Here is a 19,213-nt window from a genome sequence, read left to right as displayed (position 1 = left end):
GTTCTCCTCTTTCCTTCACATTAGCAGAAGCATTACCTAGGAACCAATGTGCTAGCATCCTCCTGTAATCCCAGCACCTCAATGGCAAAGGCAGCAAGACTGGGAGTTTAGGGCCCACTTGAGATACACAGTGAGACTCTTGTCTTTTAAAAAAAAAAAAGCCAGGGCTGGGAAGGTGGCTCAGTGGTAGAGCGTTTGCCTTGCATGCATGAGGCCCTGGGTTCAATTCCTCAGCACCACGTAAGCAAAAAGAAAAAAGCCAGAAGTGGCGCTGTGGCTCAAGTGGTAGAGCGCTGGCCTTGAGCTGAAGAGCTGAGGGACAGCACCCAGGCCCAGAGTTCAGGCCCCACGACCAGACCCCAAAAAAAAAAAAAGCCAGCACCAGTGGCTCACACCTATAATCCTAGCTACTCAGGAGACTGAGATCTGAGGATCATGGTTCGAAGCCAGCCCAGGCAGGAAAGTCCCAAAGTCTCTTATCTCCAATAAACCACTAGAAAATGGGAAGTGGGGCTGTGGCTCAAGTGGTAGAGAGCTCACCTTGAGCTGAAGAGCTGAGGGACAGCGCCCAGGCCAAGAGCTCAGGCCCCACAACTGACAAAAAAAGGAAGGAAGGAAGGAAGGGAGGAAGGGGGGAAGGGGGGAAGGGGGGAGGGGGAGGGGGGAGGGTGGGAGCGAGGGAGGGAGGAGAGGGGCAATCACCAAAGGCTCCAGCCTGTAATCTTATCTACGTGCAAGGATTATGATTCTGCCTCCACGTAGAGAAGCTGGGAAGCCTTAAGAAAATGCATCATTCAGCCGGGCACCGGTAGCTCACGCCTATAATCCTAGTTACTCAGAAGGCTGAGATTTGAGGATCTCGGTTCAAAGCCAGCCCGGGCAAGAAAGTCCGAGAGACTCTTATCTCCAATAAACCATTAGAAAACCGGAAGTGGCACTGTGGCTCAAGCAGTAGAGCACTTGCCTTGAGCTGAAGAGTGCAGGGACAGCGCCCAGGCCCAGAGTTCAAGCCCCACGACTGACAAAAAAAAAGAAAAGAAAAGAAAGAAAGAAAATGCATCATTCCAGGCCCACACACAGGCTGGAAAAGAGACCCTATTTAATAAATAACCAGTGAACTGGTAGCTCTTGCCTATAATCCTATCTACTCAAAGTCTGAGACCTAAGGATCATCGTTCAAAGCCAGCCTGAGCAGGCCAGACTGGGAGTGAATCCTCTTAACTCCAGTTAATCAGCAAAAAGCCAGATATGGAAGTGTGGTTCAAGGAGTAGAGCGCCAGCCTTGAGTGGAAAAAACTAAGGGACAGTGCTCAGGACCTGAATTCAAGCTACGTTACTGGGAGGAGGGAGGAGGAAGGAGGGAGAAACAAGAAACAGCGATGCTAGACGCTAGGCTCAAGTGATAAAGCACTAGCCAAAGAAGCTGAGCAATTGTGAGGCCTTGAGTTCAAACTCCAGTAATAGCAAAAAAGGCTGCAGGCATGGTTCATCAGGTATTGCTCCAGCTTACCAAGCGTGAGGCCTTGAGATTAAACCCCAACACCACCAAAAGAAAAAAAAACTTCAGCTCGCCAGGGTGGGGTTTTGTCTGCTTTATTTTTGAAGAGATCTCACTTGTGACTGTTTCCCAGGCTGGTCTCAAGCTCCAGCGCCCAAGTGATCTGCCTCAGCTTCCCAAGAGGCTGACTACAGGCACATCCTACCATGCAAAGCCTATGTGCTATTCTTTTTTTTTTAATATATTTTTGTGAAAATACTGTACAGAGGGGTTACAATTACATGGGTAAGATAATGAGCACATTTCTTATCATGTGCTATTCTTTTTTTTTGTTCTTGTTGGTTGTGGAGCTTGAACTCTAGGCCTGGGCGCTGTCCCTCAACTCTTCAGCTCAAGGCAACTGCTCTGCCACATGAGCCACAGCACCACTTCCAGTTTTCGGAGTGGTTTATTGGAGATAAGAGTATCACAGACTTTCCTGCCCAGGCTGGCTTTGAACTACGATCCTCAGATCTTAGCCTCCTAAGTAGCTAGGATTACAGGCATGAGCCATAAGCACCTGGCTTTTTTGAGCCCATTTAACAGAGAAGAAAACCAAAGTGCAGGCAGGTCAAGTGATGTGCCTTCTGTCCAGCTGGTGACAAATCCCTGCAAGCTCCTCCCTTCCGAGGAGCCGCTAGGAAAGGCTCCTGAGGGAGTCCGGAGTCCTTTTCTTTTTCACTCCTGGGTTTAGACTCAGGGTCTTGCCCTCCTGACTGACATTCTACCACTTGAGCTACACTTTCAGTACAGCATTTTGCTGACTAATTAAGGATGGAGTGCTGGGCGGGCGTTGGTGGCTCACACCTATAATCCTCGCTACTCAGGAGGCTGAGATCTGAGGATCAGGGTTCAAAGCCAGCCCAGGCAGGAAAAGCCGTGAGACTCTTATCTCCAATAAACCACCAGAAAACCGAAGTGGTGCTCTGGCTCAAGTGGTAGAGCACTAGCTTTGAGCTGAAGAGCTCAGGGACAGCGCCCGGCCCAGAGTTCAAGCCCCATGACGGCTCTCAGCCTCCTGAGGGGCTAGGATTGCAGACATGAGCCACTGTGCTCCATCCATCATCCTCCAGGTCTGAGCCTCCCCAGTAGCTAGGATTACAGTTGGAGCCACAGGGGCCCAACCTGGTCCAGGAACTCAGCAGGGTCTCTGGCCACGCTGGCCCTTCATCAAGTCAGGCTGGGGCAGGGCTGAGGGTGGGTCAGGACAGAGGGACCTGCAGATTGTCTGTCTGCCTTTCCCCCTCGAACCCCCCTGCTGGGGCTTCACCCCATCCCTTCAAAGCCCCCTCCCTCTCCACTGCACAGAGGTAGCAGCCCTGGAGAGGAGGGGAAGGGACCAAGGGAGATGTGGGGGTCTAGGGTGGCCTGGAAATCCTGGTGGGCTTCCCTGAGGAGGGAGGCAGTATGGGGGAAGGGGCCACAGAAGTCAGGTATGCACCCCCCACCCCATTACTCCTGCTTTTCTTGGGGGTCCCATGCCTAAGAGGTCATTGGGGAGGGGCAGCTGGGTCCCCCTAAACCACAGAGCGGAGGATCCTGGTACTGCGAGGGGGTTCTATGGACTTCGATGGGAAGTCTATCCTAGTGTCTGCCCCAGAGTTCATGGCCAGGCAGACTCAGAGCAAGTGGGAGGGAAGGCTGGTGCTCAGAGGGGGACACGGCCAGCCTCAGGTCACACAGCAAGGCCCAGGCCTGCGTCTGAGTGACACCAGAGGCCAAGGGGTTGCGCAGGGCCGTGCTCCAGGATTCTGGGGGTGCCAGGTCCCAGAACTCTGCGCTGGGGAGAAGCAGGGAAGGTAAGTCCATGTCCAGACAGGCCTCAGGGACCCCCAGTGTCACCCCATACACACACCCCAGCCTGGCCGGTAAGGGCTGACCGCCAAGGGGTGTGTGGGTGTGACCACATGGGGTCCCCTGACCCCCAGGACCTAGGGGTGACTGGGGAGCACGGGGGGTTTCAGGGCCCCCAGCCGCCCCTCCCGGAGCTGGCAGAGGATGGGCTGGGGGCTGTGCCAGCCGGCCCCTGCCCACGCCCCGCTGTTCCCTGCTGGCAGCTCTGGGAACGCCGTGCCCCCTCCCGCCCACACCCTCCGGGGACAAGGGTGGGCAGGCGCACCCAGTGGCCAAGCCCCACCCCGCCATCAGTCCTGAGCTGCGCCCCGTTCCACTCAACAGTCCCCCCTCCACAGCAAAAAGCCCAGCCCTCCCTCTACCCTGCGGGGCAATGGGTGCAGGGCAGGGCATGCCCAGTGGGGCGACTCGCTCCCTGCTCCCCAACCCTTGGCTCTTCCCTGCTGAGCCTCCAGCTTCCCAGCCTGAGTACGTGTTATTTCCTCCCGTGAAGTTCTACTACCCCTCTAATGAACTCAGGGCACCCCCCCAAGACTGACCACAGGCAGTACCCCCATTTACCTGCCTGCAGACACAAAGAAGTACCCCTCTTTCCTGGCCCCCAAAGACCCTACTGCACAGGAACCAAGAACTGAACTGTTGGTCTCAAAACTCAGATGTAGGTCTTCGCACTGTGTGACCTTGGGGAAATGTCTCTACTTCTCTGTGCCTGCTTCCTCTCTGACACAACAGGAATAAAGCTGAGCCAGGGAGGACACACCTGTAACCCCAGCACTCGGGAGGCTGAGGCAGGAGGATCTCAACTTCAAGGCCATCCTGGAGTAGATGATGAGTTCCAGGTCAGCCTGAGCTACATAGTAAGACCTAGCTAAAAAATAAAATAAGATAAAAATAATAAAACAAGATGGGCTCTGGCAGCTCATGCCTACAATCCCAGCTACCCTGCAGGCTGAGATGTCAAGAAATGAGGGTTTAGAGCCAGCCCATGTTTGGGCAGACAAATTTAGGAGAGTCTTATCTCCAATTAACTCCCAAAAACTGGACTGGCTGGACACTAGTATCTCATGTCTGTAATCCTAGCTACTCAGGAGGCTGAGATCTGAGGATCGCAGTTCAAAGCCAGCCCAGGAGAGGAAAGTCCATGAGACTCATCTCCAGTAAACCACCAGAAAACCGGAAGTGGCGCTGTAGCTCAAAGTGGTAGAGTGCTAGCCTTGAGCTCAGGGACAGTGCCCAGTCCCTGAATTCAAGCCCCACAACTGCAAAAAAAAAGTTGGACTGGAGGCCTGGCTCAAATGGTAAAGCACCAGATCTGAGAGGGCAAGGCTCTGAACTGAAGCCCCAGGACCAACACAAAACAAAGGAATAAATAAAATAAAATAGGGATATACATAATAAATAGCCTCCTTCAAACAACTGCTGGGAGGAATGAGTTGCCCCCAGGATGGGGCCCAGAGCCCAGCTCAGGTCCCTGGGTGTTCAGACCACAGCCATCCAGCTTGAGGACTTACTGAGCACCTACTTGGAACAGGCACTGCACACACTCCCACCGCATCCCACGTGCGCCAGCCAGCCACATACTTCAGGCCACATCAGGGAAGGGGGGCCAGGGAGCGGGGGGGGGGAGGGAGTGCCAGGAGTCCAGGGCTCTGTCAAAGTCGGCCTGGGGGGGGGGAAGAGATGGTGCTAGCACTAAGCAATTGATGCTTTTTTTTTTTAATCCCAATAGTTCTTCCTTCCTTCCTTCCTTCCTTCCTTCCTTCCTTCCTTTCTTTCTTTCTTTCTTTTCTTTCTTTTGCTGGTCCTGGGGCCTTGAACTCAGGGCCTGGGCGCTGTCCCTGAGCCTCCTTGTGCTCAAGGCTAGTGCCCTACCGCTTGAGCCACAGCGCCACTTCCAGCTTTTTCTGAGCAGTTTATTGGAGATACGTCTCATGGACTTTCCTGCCCAGGCTGGTTTCGAACTGCAATCCTCAGATCTCGGCCTCCTGAGTAGCTAGGATTAGAGGCGTGAGTCGCCTGGCTCAGTCCTCCTCTCAAGGTACACACTGGAGTAGTCGCATGTGAGTCAGGGCTCCCGGGGTTTGCTGTAAGATGGGGGTAGGACGGAGGGCGAGGCGTGGAGCAGGCAGGGTGGGTATGGGGTCCAGGGGACTGTGATGGGTTCATGGGGTCATGATATTAATGTACCTCAAAAAAAAGGAAGGTTCTGTTACATAATAAAAAGATCGGTGCCCAACTCCTGCCAACAACTACTCATTCCCATGAGCCCCCACTCCTCACTGCCCACCTGGGCCCCTACCCACGGCTGCTCTGCACACGGAAGCCACATGCACCCAGGGTGCTACTGCGGTCCCACCCTGCTCCCAACGCCTGCAGAATGGGCTGCAGTCCTCCCTGATCCGCTCCATCTTGCTGCCCTCTACTTACTCCACTCTCTCCAGCTCACTCTCCTCCCCCTGCCCCTTGCTGCCCCTCTCCCACCCTCGGCACACACACCTCTGCCCCAGGGTCTTTGCACTGACTTTGCCCTCTCTAAATGATCTCATGCAGGAAGCAGTATGGCTCCTTCCTTCTCTTTTTCAATGCGAGCACCTTCCTTGGTCACCTATTCTATGCCCCAGCTGGCATTTCAACCTCCTTCCCCATTTATGTGGAAGCCATGGCATTTATTACCCTCTAAGTGAATGGAGATGCGTGGGTGGGTGGAATGATATCTCAATGAGTGGATGGGTAGGGGGGTGAGTGGGTGGACAATATCAGTAGGGGTGGATGGATGAATAAATGGATAGGTAAATAGAATGCTAAATGGATGGATGGATGGTGGAATGATGACTCAATCAAGGGATGGTATGTGGTTAGAAGGATAGATGGACACATGGATGAATGGATAGGTAGTGGATAGGTTGATAGGTAGTAGATGGGTGGATGATGGATGGATGGGTGGATGGATGGATGATGGGTGGGTAATGGATGGCTGGGTGGATGATGGATGGACAGACGGGTAATGGATAGATGGGTGGATGATGGATGGATAGGTGGATGGATGTGTGGATAGATGGATGGGTGGATGGATGGATGATGATTGGATAGATGGATGGATGATAGATGGATGGATGATGGATGGATGATGGATAATGGATAAGTAATGGACAGAGAGGTAGATGATGGATGGATGGATGGATGATGGGTGGGTGACGGATAGATGGGTAATGGATGGATGGATAATAGATGAATGACGGATGGATGATGGATGGATAGATGATGGATGGGTAATGGACAGATGGTGGATGATGGATGGATGGATGGGTAATGGACTAATGGGTAGATGATGGATTGATGGATGGATGGATGAATGGATGGATGGACAGATGGATGATAGATGGGTAATGGATAGATGGTGGATGATGGATGGATGGATGGGTAATGGATAGATGGTGGATGATGGATGGATGGATGGATGGATGAATGGATGGATGGACAGATGGATGATAGATGGGTAATGGATAGATGGTGGATGATGGATGGATGGATGGGTAATGGATAGATGGGTGGATGATGGATGGATGGATGGATGGATGATGGGTGGGTGATGGATAGATGGGTAACGGATGGATGGATAATAGATGAATGATGGATAGATGATGGATGGGTAATGGACAGATGGGTAGATGATGGACGGATGGATGAATGGATGGATGGATGAGGGATATATAGATACATAAACCACACCCTGTGTGCCCCCCGCACCCTGCCCTGATGAAGAGTAGCAGGCCAGGCCCCGCGCCTGTCAGCCTCCGAGGCCAAGTCCGTGCTAGCTTCAGGCACACCCTCACAGCAGAGCCTCTGCCCACCTCTGAGTGACAGCAGTGTGGACAAGTCTGAGACAACTGCAGGAAGCCCCAGGCCCTGCCCAGCACAGGTCAGGGCCTGGGACTTGGATCACAGGGGATATTTGCTGAATGGACAGGGGCAAGAGAGGAGGGAGTGAGGGCCATGGCAGGGCCAGGGAAGCCAGAGCATGCCTGGTCCTGCCTGGCGGCATGAACACGCTCAGGGCTGGCCAGCCTCAAACCGGCTCTGCCAGTGCGGCTGGGTGGGGCGGGGCAACTCCAGGCAGGCTGGAAGCACTGGTGGGGTTGGGGAGCGAGAGGATGGGGGACCCGCTGTCCACACAGGGCAGGGGGAGCTGGGCCCAGGGCCTGGGCAATGTGTGACTTGCTATAAAAACCCTGATCTGCTGGGCATCCATAGCTCACACCTGTAATCCTAGCTACTCAGGAGGCTGAGATCTGAGGATTGTGGTTCAAAGCCAGCCTGGGCAGGAACATCCGTGAGACTCTTTTTTTTGTCGGTCATGGGGCTTGAACTCTGGGCCTGAGCACTGTCCCTGAGCTCTTCAGCTCAAGGTGAGCACTCTACCACTTGAGCCACAGCACCACTTCCTGTTTTCTGGTGGTTTACTGGAGATAAGAGTCTCATGGACGTTCCTACCTGGGCTGGCTTTGAACCCTGATCCTCAGATCTCAGCCTCCTGAGTAACTAGGATTACAGGAGTGAGCCACCAGCGCGCTCGGCTCCAAGTGCTACTTTATCAGCCCTGTGGGATCCCACCTGGGTAAAAGACTCTGAGCTTCAATTTCCTTACCTGTGAAATGGGTTGGATCCTGTCCTCTGTGTGTGAAGATGAGGACTCAGGCTCTGAGGGCTTCAGTCCAGCCGTGGGGCTGTGGGGAAGTGGTGCTTCTGTGTCTCCGGGTAGACCTACAGAGGGCTGGGGAGGTGAACCAGAAAGCTGTGGTTTTCTGTAGAGGGATCTGCCATGGCCCTACATAAGGTGACTCCTCACTCCCTGAAACCCGGCCCCAAACCCCGCCAAGTCCCAGCTCCAAATGGCCTGAGTCCTCTCTCCGCCTCCCTTGGGCAGGCCAGCTTCAACCCTCTCAGGCTATCCAAGTGAGAGCAGAAAGCCCCTCCGAAGTGCCAACCCAAACCGAGGGCCTCCCCTAACCCCTCCAGGCCTCAAACCCCCTAAGACAAAGGACAGAGTCCATGCCAGGGCCCCTTTTGGCTCACACCTGTAATCCTAGCTACTCAGGAGACTGAGATCTGAGGATCAGGGTTCAAAGCCAGCCCAGGCACGAAAATCCATTGAGACTCTTATCTCCAAGGAACCACTAGAAAACTGGGAGTGGCACTGTGCCTCAAGCAATAGAGCGCTAGCCTTGAGCTGAAGAGCTCAAGGAGAGCACCCAGGCCCTGAGTTCAAGCCCCAGGACTCCCAAAAAGAGAAGGGCTAAGTCCTTACAGGGGCTCCAAGGCCCCACACATAGTCTCTGCCAGACCCTCTCCTTACCTCATTGGGCTCCACACACCAGCCTAGCCCTTTTCCTTTTCCCTGGGAACTCAGCACCCTTCTGCCTCAGGACCTTTGCATACACAGTTCCCCCTGCCCAGAGCATACGTCCCGCCATACCTCCCTCCCCCTCACTCCCTCCCTGCTCTCCTTCCTAACCACATGTTCCAGTGGCAGCATGCCCACCTGCCCTTCCCTCCAGCCTCAGTTCCAAAGCCACCTTCCCACAGGACCTCCTGGTGAAGCCCTCAGCTCCCCCTTCCCTGCTCCGTCCCCCCCTCCACGCACACCCAAGCTGAATGCACACTGGGTTGAAGATGGGGAACAGCACTCCAAAGGGAAGCTTCGGTAGCTTCAGGTCCTCACAGACAGTGGCCCAAAGCACAGGGCCGGCCTGGGAGGGGGACCGGAGCTCCGGGATGGGTGGCCGCACGCATGGATGCACGCATGGATGCAGGCGTGCACGCATGGGCAGAGCCTCGGAGGGGAGGTAGCCGGGCCAGCACTGTTGTGCAGAATGAGGGCCTGGATGAGCAGGACTTCCTGAGCTCCAGAAGGAGGGGTGTCCCCCCCCACCCCATAACCCAGCTGTGTTTCCCACCCTCGGGGGCCACAGGAACCCAGGGCAGAGGAGGGGCACGCAGCCCAGAGCCCACATTCAGTGGGGCTCTCAGCCTCCATCTGCGCCACCACAAAGACGCTTTGTCTTCTGTGCTGGGAGCCCCGGGGGACCCGGAAGCCACCCCTCAGCATCGCAGCGGGGCCCTGCACCCAAGCACGGCCAGGGCTGCCAATTTACCAAGTCCCCTTCAGATCGCCCCCTCCCCACGCCCCTTTCCCAGAGCTCCTCCCTACTCCAAGCCATTCCCTACCCCAGGGCCTTTGTGTATGCTGCCCCTCTACCCAGAATACCCTCACTCCTCTGTGGGTCAGGCTAGGGATCACCTGCTCTGGGAAGCTCTCCTGGCCTTGTACTAGGCTCCTACCGGTCCTATGTCACCTACCCCACAGCAGGGCATTAATTAGGATCTACATCTAGCTCTCCCAGAGTACAAGCGTACATCCAAAAAGCATCGTTGAGGGTCTCCAGCACCCATCTTCGGCCCAGACATCACCAGTAGATAATCAAGGCCAGCTGCCAGCTCCTCCCACAGAGAGCACAGGGGCGGAGCCCTGAGCGCCAGGCCCTGCCTCACACAGGTCGCCTGCAGAGCTAAGGTTTAGGCAGAGTGGGTGGAGGGGGGAGGGGGAAGATTTCTGCAAATGGCCAACTGGTAACCAAACCCACATTGCTTCTAAAACTAGGGCACAGGATTGAAACGGGAACAGCAGAATTGTCCCCAAATAGAACGGTGGCTCATCTGGTTCTGAGGCCTTCGGGAGCACCTGGCGGGGCGGGGGCGGGGCGCGGGGCTGCGTGGGGCTGAGCTGAGATCAATCTGGAGGGCAGGGACCTGACCAGTGGTCATCCGTGAAAAACACCCACCACGGTCCAGCCGCACTCTGTGACCAGCTCCCTCCACCCACCCCCAGCCCGGGCCTCTGATCATCCCACCCTGCCAGCAAGAGCCTTGCTGCCTGTTTCGTTGGGGGCTGCCTTAGAGGCCTTGGGCTATTTTATCCTTGGCGTACGTAGATCCATCTTTTACCACAACCCCATGTTGGCTAACCCATTTCCCAGATGAGGAAACTGAGCCCAAAGTCCCAGCGCAAAGAAGACCACCTCCATCTAGTCTGAAGCAGCCAAGTCCCTTCCCAGGTCCTGTGCCTCAGTTTCCCCACCTGGGAAGTGGAAGGTTCTTTCATGATATTCCACGGGAGCCCCCAGAATTGGACTGGAGACATCTGCTCTCCTCACTGTCCAGGAAGGAGCAGGGAGAGGATGCAAGTAATGGTCAAAGTCAGGCACGCGGCAGAGAAGAGCTCAGAGCAGATGAGAAAGGCAGGCCTGCGGTGCTCAGGAGCTCTGAGTTCAAATCCACACACAGGACGACCTTGGGCAAGTCCTTGAGCCTCTGGGGAAAGGGCAGGGGCATGCATCATCACCACACAGGTTGCAGTGAGGTTAAGATACACTCAGCGCTTTGCCTGGCACCAACCAAGAGGCTCAACCGTGCATGCAGGCGCCACAGCCACTGCAGGAAGCCCAGGGCTGGCCTGCTGGGGGCCTGCCCTGTCCTCGTCCCCAATGGGTTCATGTGTCTGTCCACCCCTCATTGCTGTGCAACACAGACAAGTCACTTGTGTCTCTGAGCCTCCTTTTCACAGTCAATCAAGGCCTTCCTGGGGTCCTGGCAGGAGTCTGATCTGAGGCCAGAGTTTCCTCATCGGCCAAACAAGGCGGTCATGGCAGCCATCCCCTCCCATGGCTGGCGGGGCTGGTCAGCCAGCGCTCTGTAAATGCTAACGCGCGGCCTGCCAGGGAGTGACAACCACCACATATTCCCTCGCAGGAAAAAGAACCCCAGTGCTGGGAGCAACAGCAGGCACGCAAGCCTGCAGCCACGGGCGCTTGGCGCCGGAGGGGCCTGAGCAAGGGGAATGTGGGGCTGGAAGACTGGCCGCAGGCCCAGGCATGGGGGCCAGACCACCCAGGCAAGCGCAAAGACAGCCAATAGATGAAGAGGCTACCGCGTCTCCTGCACAGCCAGGACACAAGGGAGATGCTGAGGGCAGGGCTGAGAATGGAGCTCTTCCCAGGCCAGTGGCATCTCCAGGAGCCCGGGCCACAAAGCCAGGGCTTCCCTGTCCTCAGATACCTCTGGAGAAAACGAGAGCCCAGAGGGCCTCCTGCCTGCTCCTGCCTCCCAAGCCACAGAGGCAAAGACTGGAAGAAGCTAATGCTCAAAGTGTGGCACATCTGGAGAGATGGGCCTGGGGGATGTCAAATGCCACAGGGACTCAGGGCAGAGGACTTGGCAGGTCACAGGACAGGGAGGAGCTAAGGCAAGGCTTCCATGAGAAAGCCTGGATGGAGGCCAGGCACCGGTGGCTCACGCCTGTCATCCTCACTACTCAGGAGGCTGAGATCTGAGGATCAAGGTTCAAAGCCAGCCAGGGCAGGAAAGTCCATGAGACTCTCATCTCCCATCAACCAGCAGAAAACTGGGAGTAGAATTGTGACTTAAAGTGGCACTAACTGGGAGCAATAAAAAGCTCAGGAACAGTGCCCAAGCCCTGAGTTCAAGCCCCACAATGGACAAAAAAAGAAAAAAAAAAAGCCCGGATAAAGCTAATAGCTTCGAATCAACCAATCAATGCAGCCACTAAGTCAGACAGGTAGTCGGGCCCAGCCCCAGGGCTTCCTGGATCCCTGCGCCCTCAGGAGGCCCAGTGATTGCCTGGCTAGGAAATCACCTTCCTCTTCACAGCAGATAAACATTGGCTGCCAGCACAGCACACCCTTTGGCTCATGTGACCTTTACCCCACCAGTCAAAGCTGGTACTGGCCCTGTCAACCTCACGGGCAGATAGGGAAGTTGAGGCTCAGAGCAGATACTTTCCCACCATCAGATATGGCACACAGGTGGCCAGGCCAGGAGTCAAACCTACAGCCAGTTGGCTTTAAAGGCCTCCCTGCCTCTACTGTACTTTATACCACAGCCACCCAGACCTGAGGCCAAAAGGAAAAGCAGACACCCAAAGGCAGAGCTGACACCCAGGGAGTCAGCCCAGCCCTACACTCGCCCTGGGTACAGGAATCAGACACCCACAAATCACCCAGACCCCAAAAGTCTGGACTCACTTGCTGGGTGACTGTGGCACCCACATTTAGCTTCTCTAAGCCCAGGCTCCTGTTCTGTGACTTGAACTCCCACCCGTCTCCAGGGTAAGGCAGATAGAGGGACTGGGCCACCTCGCTGGGGTCCACACTTGGAAGGCCTTCAGTGTGGACACCAACATCCAAGTCAAGACCACATGGACACAGCAGGCCTGGACAGGAAGACCAGATTTCCTGATGCTGCTCCAGCCCTGTGTCTACCTCCCCATCCCCAGCTCAGATGCTGTTCCCACTGGCCACCAGGCCCAGCAGGTGCCAGGACTCCAAAGATCCATTCCTACAGACCCAACAGCTCGGCTGCAAGCACCCCTCACCCATCCCAGATATCCCCCCCGCCCCAGTCCCACACAGCACCGGAGAGTGCAGCCAGGCCTGCCTGTGCAGAAGTCTCCAACCCAAATGCCAGACCAGAGTCCCAGGAAGGAAAGAGCCTCAGCTGCAGAGATGAGGAAATGGATGACCAGATGGGAAGGGACTGAACCAAGATCTTTCAACTTCTCCTCCCTTCTAGCTTCTCCTTTCATTCTGGATCTTTTCCAGGTAATTTCAGGGGGAAGGGAGAATAGAAGGGATCAAAGTTCAGAGGAAGTCCCCTGCCCAAGTTCTCAGAGCCAGGAGAAGAAAGATGGAGAGTTTAGTTTCCAGCTCTGTGATCCTTCCCAGTTCACCCTTGGTGTGAGCCACAAGACTACACAGTGTCAGTGGGGACAGGTGAGCTGGCTAGGAAAAATGCTGGATCAAAAGGCGAGAGATATATCTGCATCTCCCTTTCAGCTTTGATGATTTGCCCTGGGTTTCTCTGGCCTAATTTCCCCCATAGAGAAAAGAGAAGGTCTGACTAGATCAGGAAATGAGAAACTCACAGCATGTAGACAGCACTCTCTAAGCCCTTGCCCATGGCAGACATTACTAATCCATCACAGAACAGTTTCCCATGCAGTCAACACTGGACTGGGACATCAGAATGCTTCTCAACAGTGGTACTTCAGGTGGGTGGCATTGAAGTCCTAGGCCAAGTAGAACAGGATAATCTGAGTCCAGGGAGTGGGTGGTGATGGTGGGGCTGATTACTTTGACTCCTGGGGGTCTGCAGCTCTGGCTGCTGGGTCTCCATTTGGACTTGAAGTCCTGGATCCTGTAGATTGCATTCAACCAACTCACCCCTCACAGGGAGGTATGCAGAGGCTGTGGCCTGACAGCTGGGGTGAGGCCTTGAACACAGGGGTGGTCTTCACCGGGTCTCTCTCCCCAGAATAGGCAACACAGAACCATCTTCCTCTTGGCTCTGCCTGGTGCAAGACCCCTACCCACTTTACATCTGGCAAAACTCCTCCCGGAAAGGGGATCTAGCTGCCAGGGGAGGGGGTGCTCTTCCCCACTCCCATTTGTTGAGCTCTTGGTGTGCCTTAGTACTTCCTGTCCACCCTCTTGGGACACCCTGGAAACCATGATTCACTGGGCTACCTCATGTATGGGGAATCTGAGGCCCCGACAAAGGAAACGCTCCCAGGAGCTCTAGTAGAAGCCAGAGGGTTCCCAGGGAGAGAAGGGGTGGAAGGGGGTGGGAGCAGCAAGAAGCACTGGGACCAGCTGGCACCTGTGGCTCACTCCTGTCATCCTAGCTACTCAGGCGGCAGCTGAGATCTGAAGATCACAGTTTGAAGCCAACCAGGGCAGAAAAGACCTTGAGTCTCCTATTTACAATTAACTACTAAAAACTCAGAAATGGAGCTGTGACTCAAGTGGTGGTGTGCTAGCCTTGAGTCCAAAAGCTCAGAGACAGTGCCCAGGCCCTAGGACCAACACACATACACAAAATAGAAACTGGGGAGCTGGAAGGGCGGACAGAAGAGCAGGGGCCACAGACTGCGAAGGGGAAACAAGGCTTGTCTCACAAAGAGCCCGGTTCAGGGAAGCAGGGGCCTCGCAGGGCCCTGGCGGCCATACCCAGGAGTTCAGATCTCCAGATCCCAAGAGCTCCACAGCCCCACAGCCCCCAAGAAAGCCACTTTTCCTCTCCAGGCCTCAACATTTCCATCTGGAAAATGTGGCTGATCTCACCCACCACAGCCTTTAAGAAGCTGGGCCAGGCCCGGCACTGTCTCCAGCCTTCTAACACAGACAGAAGGCAGAGTGGGTGTCACGGTCACCCAGCACTTTGCGGACCTTTGCTGCTGGCCTCCAGCTTTGGCCCAGACGACCCCATGGCACTTTCCACGCTAGGCCCTGACTGCCCAGCTGGGTGAGGACATGATAAAGATGCCAACCGACTTTCCCATCACCCCAGGAAGGGTGGGTTTCCTCTTGGGGGTGCATCAACAGGAGAGCACAGGGCCTTCTCTTAACCCCAACCTGAAAGAGAGAGGTATATGGTCCCCATTTTCAAGAAGAAACTATGACTCAGAAAGAGACAGGAAATGACCCAAAAGACATGCAGCAAGTGCAAGAGTCAGAACCTGAACCCAGGCCCGGGGGACTCACAAGCACTTGCCTGTCCATCATTCTAGCTGACTGTCTGGTCTCCCCATCTCATTCTCATCTGGCCGCTCTGCATCTGGCATCTCTCATCCCTGACTCTCAGCTCCTCTGGCCTTCCTCCTATTGAACTCCTTCTGACCCTTCAAAACCCAGACTCAGCTGCTGCTTCTTCTGATGCCTGCTTAGGCCCCCATGGAATATTGTAGTCCAATTTCACATTTCTTTCTATCAGGGGCCTTGGTCAGATCTATACGCTGGCCCATACCTTGAGCCTATTCATACTGGGGACACCAATCAGACCCCCTATATAAAAAGAAGGAAGGTGGCTCAGTGGTAGAGTGCTTGCCTTGCATGCATGAGGCTCTGGGTTCGATTCCTCAGCACCACATAAACAGAAAAAGCCGGAAGTGGCGCTGTGGCTCAAGTGGTAGAGCATTTGCCTGGACCTGAAGAGCTGAGGGATAGCGCCCAGGCCCAGAGTTCAAGCCCCACGACAACCAAAAAAAGAGACAGACAGACAGATAGACAGGCCAAAATCCTCCCCAGGGTCCTCAGGCCAGCCCTACAGATAACAGGCCTTGCTTTACCTCCCCTACACGTTCCATTTTCTGTGTTATAACCTCACACACTCTTTCCTGGCTTCACAAACTGCGTACCCTCCCCGACCTCAGGGCCTTTGCATATGAACTTTCCTAAGTCCTTCCTCTGGCTTCAAGTCTAGCCAACTTCTACATCCTTTCTTCAAGTTATCTCTGTCTCCTAGGCCTCAGAGACCTTTACTTGAACCTCTATCCCAGGAGTGAGGATAGATTAATTCATCTGGCAATGTGTTTGCCTCTTGGCTCATTCTCCAGTTTTCAATTTCTAAGAGGCCAGAAACCATCAGACAAACCACTGCCCACAACCCCAGGGGTCCTAAGAAGGGTCTGAGCACGAGAATGGGGGGAATTCATCCAGTCCCCTCCTTTGCTAGCTGAACACTGTTTCCCCTCAGCCAGGGCACCACCACCTGGAAGCCTCCCACTTCAGTACTGCTCAGCCAAGTTCTAAGCAACTCAATACATGGTCACAGAAAGTATATAGTAGGTGCTCAATGCACAGTCAGAGGTGCTTGTGTCTCAGCAGGTCTGGAGAAAATGGGGTCAGTTGAGGATCAAAGGATGAGTGGAGAGGTCTAACAAGAGGTCATTCTGGTTCCTCCCTGGCTCCTAGGATTTGGGGAAACCAGACATACTCCAGTTCTCCCTCCAGATGACATTCAGGAAAGAATCATAGTAAGCCAGGCGCTGGTAGCTCACACTTGTAATCCTAGCTTACTCAGCAGGCTGAGATTAGAGGATCACAGTGCAAAGCCAGCCTGGGCAGGAAAGTCTGTGACACTCTTATCTCCAATAAACCACTCAGAAAGCTGGAAGTGGTGCTGTGGCGCAAGTGGTAGAGTACTAGCCACAAGCTGAAGAGCTGAGGGACAGCGCCCAGGCCCAGAGTTCAAGCCCCACAATTGACCAAAAACATAAAAATCAAAGTAAGTGCTAGGCCCCAGGCTAGGGTTACCCATGCCCCGGGGAGAAACCAGAAGCCAAGCGGGTAGGGGGGGCCTCAGCAAAGCCAGGGAGAGCAGGGCAGGGGGAGTTCACAGCTGGCAGACACAGGATCAGGCCCCGGCATGCAGTCAGCTGAGAGTGACACACTGGAAGTCCCTTCCCTGCTGGAAAGGCCGCATCATCGAGGCTCACCACATCCCACAGCCGCAGCGGGGCCTCCTGCCTCCCGCCACACACCACAGCCGTCTCTTCCACCTCGGCCCTGTGTCTGATCCCTGTTTCAAACACAGCCAGGGGCGGGGAAGGTGGCTCAGTGGTGGAGTGCTTGCCTAGCATGCATGAGGCCCTGGGCTCCATTCCTCAGCACCACATACACAGAAAAAGCCAGAAGTGGTGCTGTGGCTCAAGTCGTAGAGCACTAGCCTTGAGCAAAAAGAAGCTCAGGGACAGTGCCCAGGCTGTGAGTTCAAGCCCCAGGACTGGCACAGAAAAAAAAGACAGCCAGATTTCTCTCTCTGAGGCCTCTCTCCAGCTTCACACTGTGTGGCTGTGGGTCTAAGTACTTGCACTCATCTCTGAGCCTCAGTTTCCTCACTAGAAAAAAAAAATGAGGATACACAAGAGCTTTGATCTCCCAGGAGGTGTTCAGCGGATGTGAGCAGCTTCTGTTGTTACTGCTTTATTACAGTGGTGAGCAGAGCAGAGGTCCTGGAGCCCACACCCGCTAAACTCCAAAGGGAGGGATGGAGCCCAGGTCTGTGTGCAGTTAATGGAGCTCAGAGCCTGTGTGTCTACCTCAATTCTTCAGAGATAGGCCCCGGGCCTTTGCATAGGAGATGGAGCCCAGGGCAAGGGGGTGGCATCCAGGACCTGGCATGCCCTCCCTCTTGGGCAGCCGGCTCTAGCACAGAGCCTCCAGCGGCTCTATCATCCATCCCATGTGTGACAACATGGAGACCGGAGGGCTCCGTGGCTGTTTGAGATCACATGGCTTTGGGTGGTCAGGCTTTTCCTCCTCCAGGGGTTCTGGGGTGCCTCTGGGAGCACCAGCAAACCTCTCCCAAAGGTGGGCTCCACTGGGGCCAGCACCTCCCCTCCCCCTGCCAATCCTGAGATGCCCAAGGGCATGGTCTTCCCATGGGGGTCCCAGTCCCTTGGCATGGGTGGCAACTTGACTCCCCAGCCAGCAGCTGAGAAGAGGGTCACCAGCTTGCCCAGCCCTGGAAACCAAATCTGACCTCGGCTGCACTCAAGTGACCCAGAGACCACTGTCCCAAGTGGTCTGAGGCTCCAGAAACCATTAGCCAGGGCCCCCACGGACCCTGGGCACTGCCGGGCCTGCCCTACGCTCCCAGGGGGCTGAACTGCCACCCCTATCTTGCATCAGCCCAGGGATCTCAGCCAGGCCCACCCACCACCACTGAGGACCTAAGCTCAGAGAGGACACTCAGCTGTCTAAAGACACATAGCATGGCAAGTGGTGTCCCTGAGGGGGACACTCAAACTCATCCCAGCCTCTGGGTGACACTCCCCAACTTTTGCCAACTTCTGAGCTGGCCAGAGGCTGGGCCTGCTCAGGGCGGAGCTGGGGGCACCAAGCTGAGGCTGGCCCAGCCCCTGGCAGGTCAGCAGGTGCCCCAGGCCCACCTCTACCCCACCCCCACCCCAGTGCCCCAAGCCTGCCCTATACCCCACCCCCACCTCAGCGCCCAGGCCCACTTATACCCGACCTGCCTGGGCGCCCGGAGGCCTCCTGTACCCCACCCCGCCCCACCCCGCCCGGTGCCCCCTCCAGCCCCCCTGCACCCCCCCGCCCTGCCCCCCTGCACCCCCCCCCGCCCACCCTGCACCCAGTCCCCCTCCCACTCAGGCCCGGGCGCAGGGCTGGGCGGCTGGGCCGGAGGCGGCGCCGAGCGGCTCTGATTTCAGATTTGGCCTAGACCTGGCCGGGGGCCGGGCGGGCTCCGCGGCTCCGGCGGGCCGGGGAGCCGGAGGCGGCTGGCAGGCCCGAGGGGTCCCCGCGGCCCCCGCCCGGCCCCCCTCCCCCGCGACATCACAACAAAAGGCCGCGCCGGGCAGGTCCCGGTCGGTCCCCGCGCGCCGCCGCGCGCCCCGGACGCCGGGCCGGGCGGGGTGGGCAGCGGCCCGGGCTGCGGGGATGGATCGGGCGCGGGCTGGGCGCGGGCGCGGCCCCGGGGCGGCCGGGGTCTGGCGGAGGGGCGGGGGCGCTCACCTGGGCGGCGGTGGGCGGCGGGCGGACGGACGGACAGACGGACGCGCCGAGGGCGGGCCCAGGTGGCTCGCGGTGGGCCACGGCGGCCTGGCCGCTCCGGCTCCGGGGCCGGAATGGATTCCGGGCTGGGAGAAACAGACGGGAGAGAAAGGGAGGAGGAGGAGGAGGAGGAGGCGGCGGGGAGGAGAGGGGAGGGGCAGGGATGGGAAGGGAGGGGAGAGGGAGGGAAGGAGAAGGGAGAAGAGGGGAGAGGAGGGGAGAAGGGTGGAGAGGGGAGGAGGAGGGGGAGGAGGAAGCAGGAGGGAGGAGGGGGAGGAAGAGGAAGAGGAGAGGAGAGGAGAGAAGGAAGACAGGGACCAAGGATGGGCTCCCTGGACGGATGGGCCAGGCCCTGGCTGAGACCCGGCGGGGCGGGCACAGCCGAGGCCCCGCC

At 56.4% G+C, this 19,213-nt stretch overlaps 1 protein-coding gene across 1 annotated transcript in view; it reads right to left on the bottom strand.

Moving 5' to 3' along the window:
- Positions 1-18,944, bottom strand: part of Src (SRC proto-oncogene, non-receptor tyrosine kinase) — a 40,769-nt gene extending 21,825 nt beyond the window's left edge. Inside the window, exons 1-2 of the mRNA XM_042694742.1 lie at positions 18,781-18,944; positions 8,037-8,162 (exon numbers count right to left, since the gene is read on the bottom strand). The gene's annotated coding sequence lies outside the window, so the exon portion shown is untranslated. The remainder of the gene's footprint in view (positions 1-8,036; positions 8,163-18,780) is intronic.
- Between the last annotated feature and the right edge of the window lie 269 nt (positions 18,945-19,213).

The sequence above is a fragment of the Dipodomys spectabilis genome, unplaced genomic scaffold (genome assembly GCF_019054845.1).
Source record: "Dipodomys spectabilis isolate Male_0828 unplaced genomic scaffold, ASM1905484v1 ptg000175l, whole genome shotgun sequence".
Classification (NCBI taxonomy): domain Eukaryota; kingdom Metazoa; phylum Chordata; class Mammalia; order Rodentia; family Heteromyidae; genus Dipodomys; species Dipodomys spectabilis.
The sequence above is the reverse complement of the archived record's forward strand: the minus strand, read 5'-3'. Positions and strand labels throughout refer to the sequence as shown.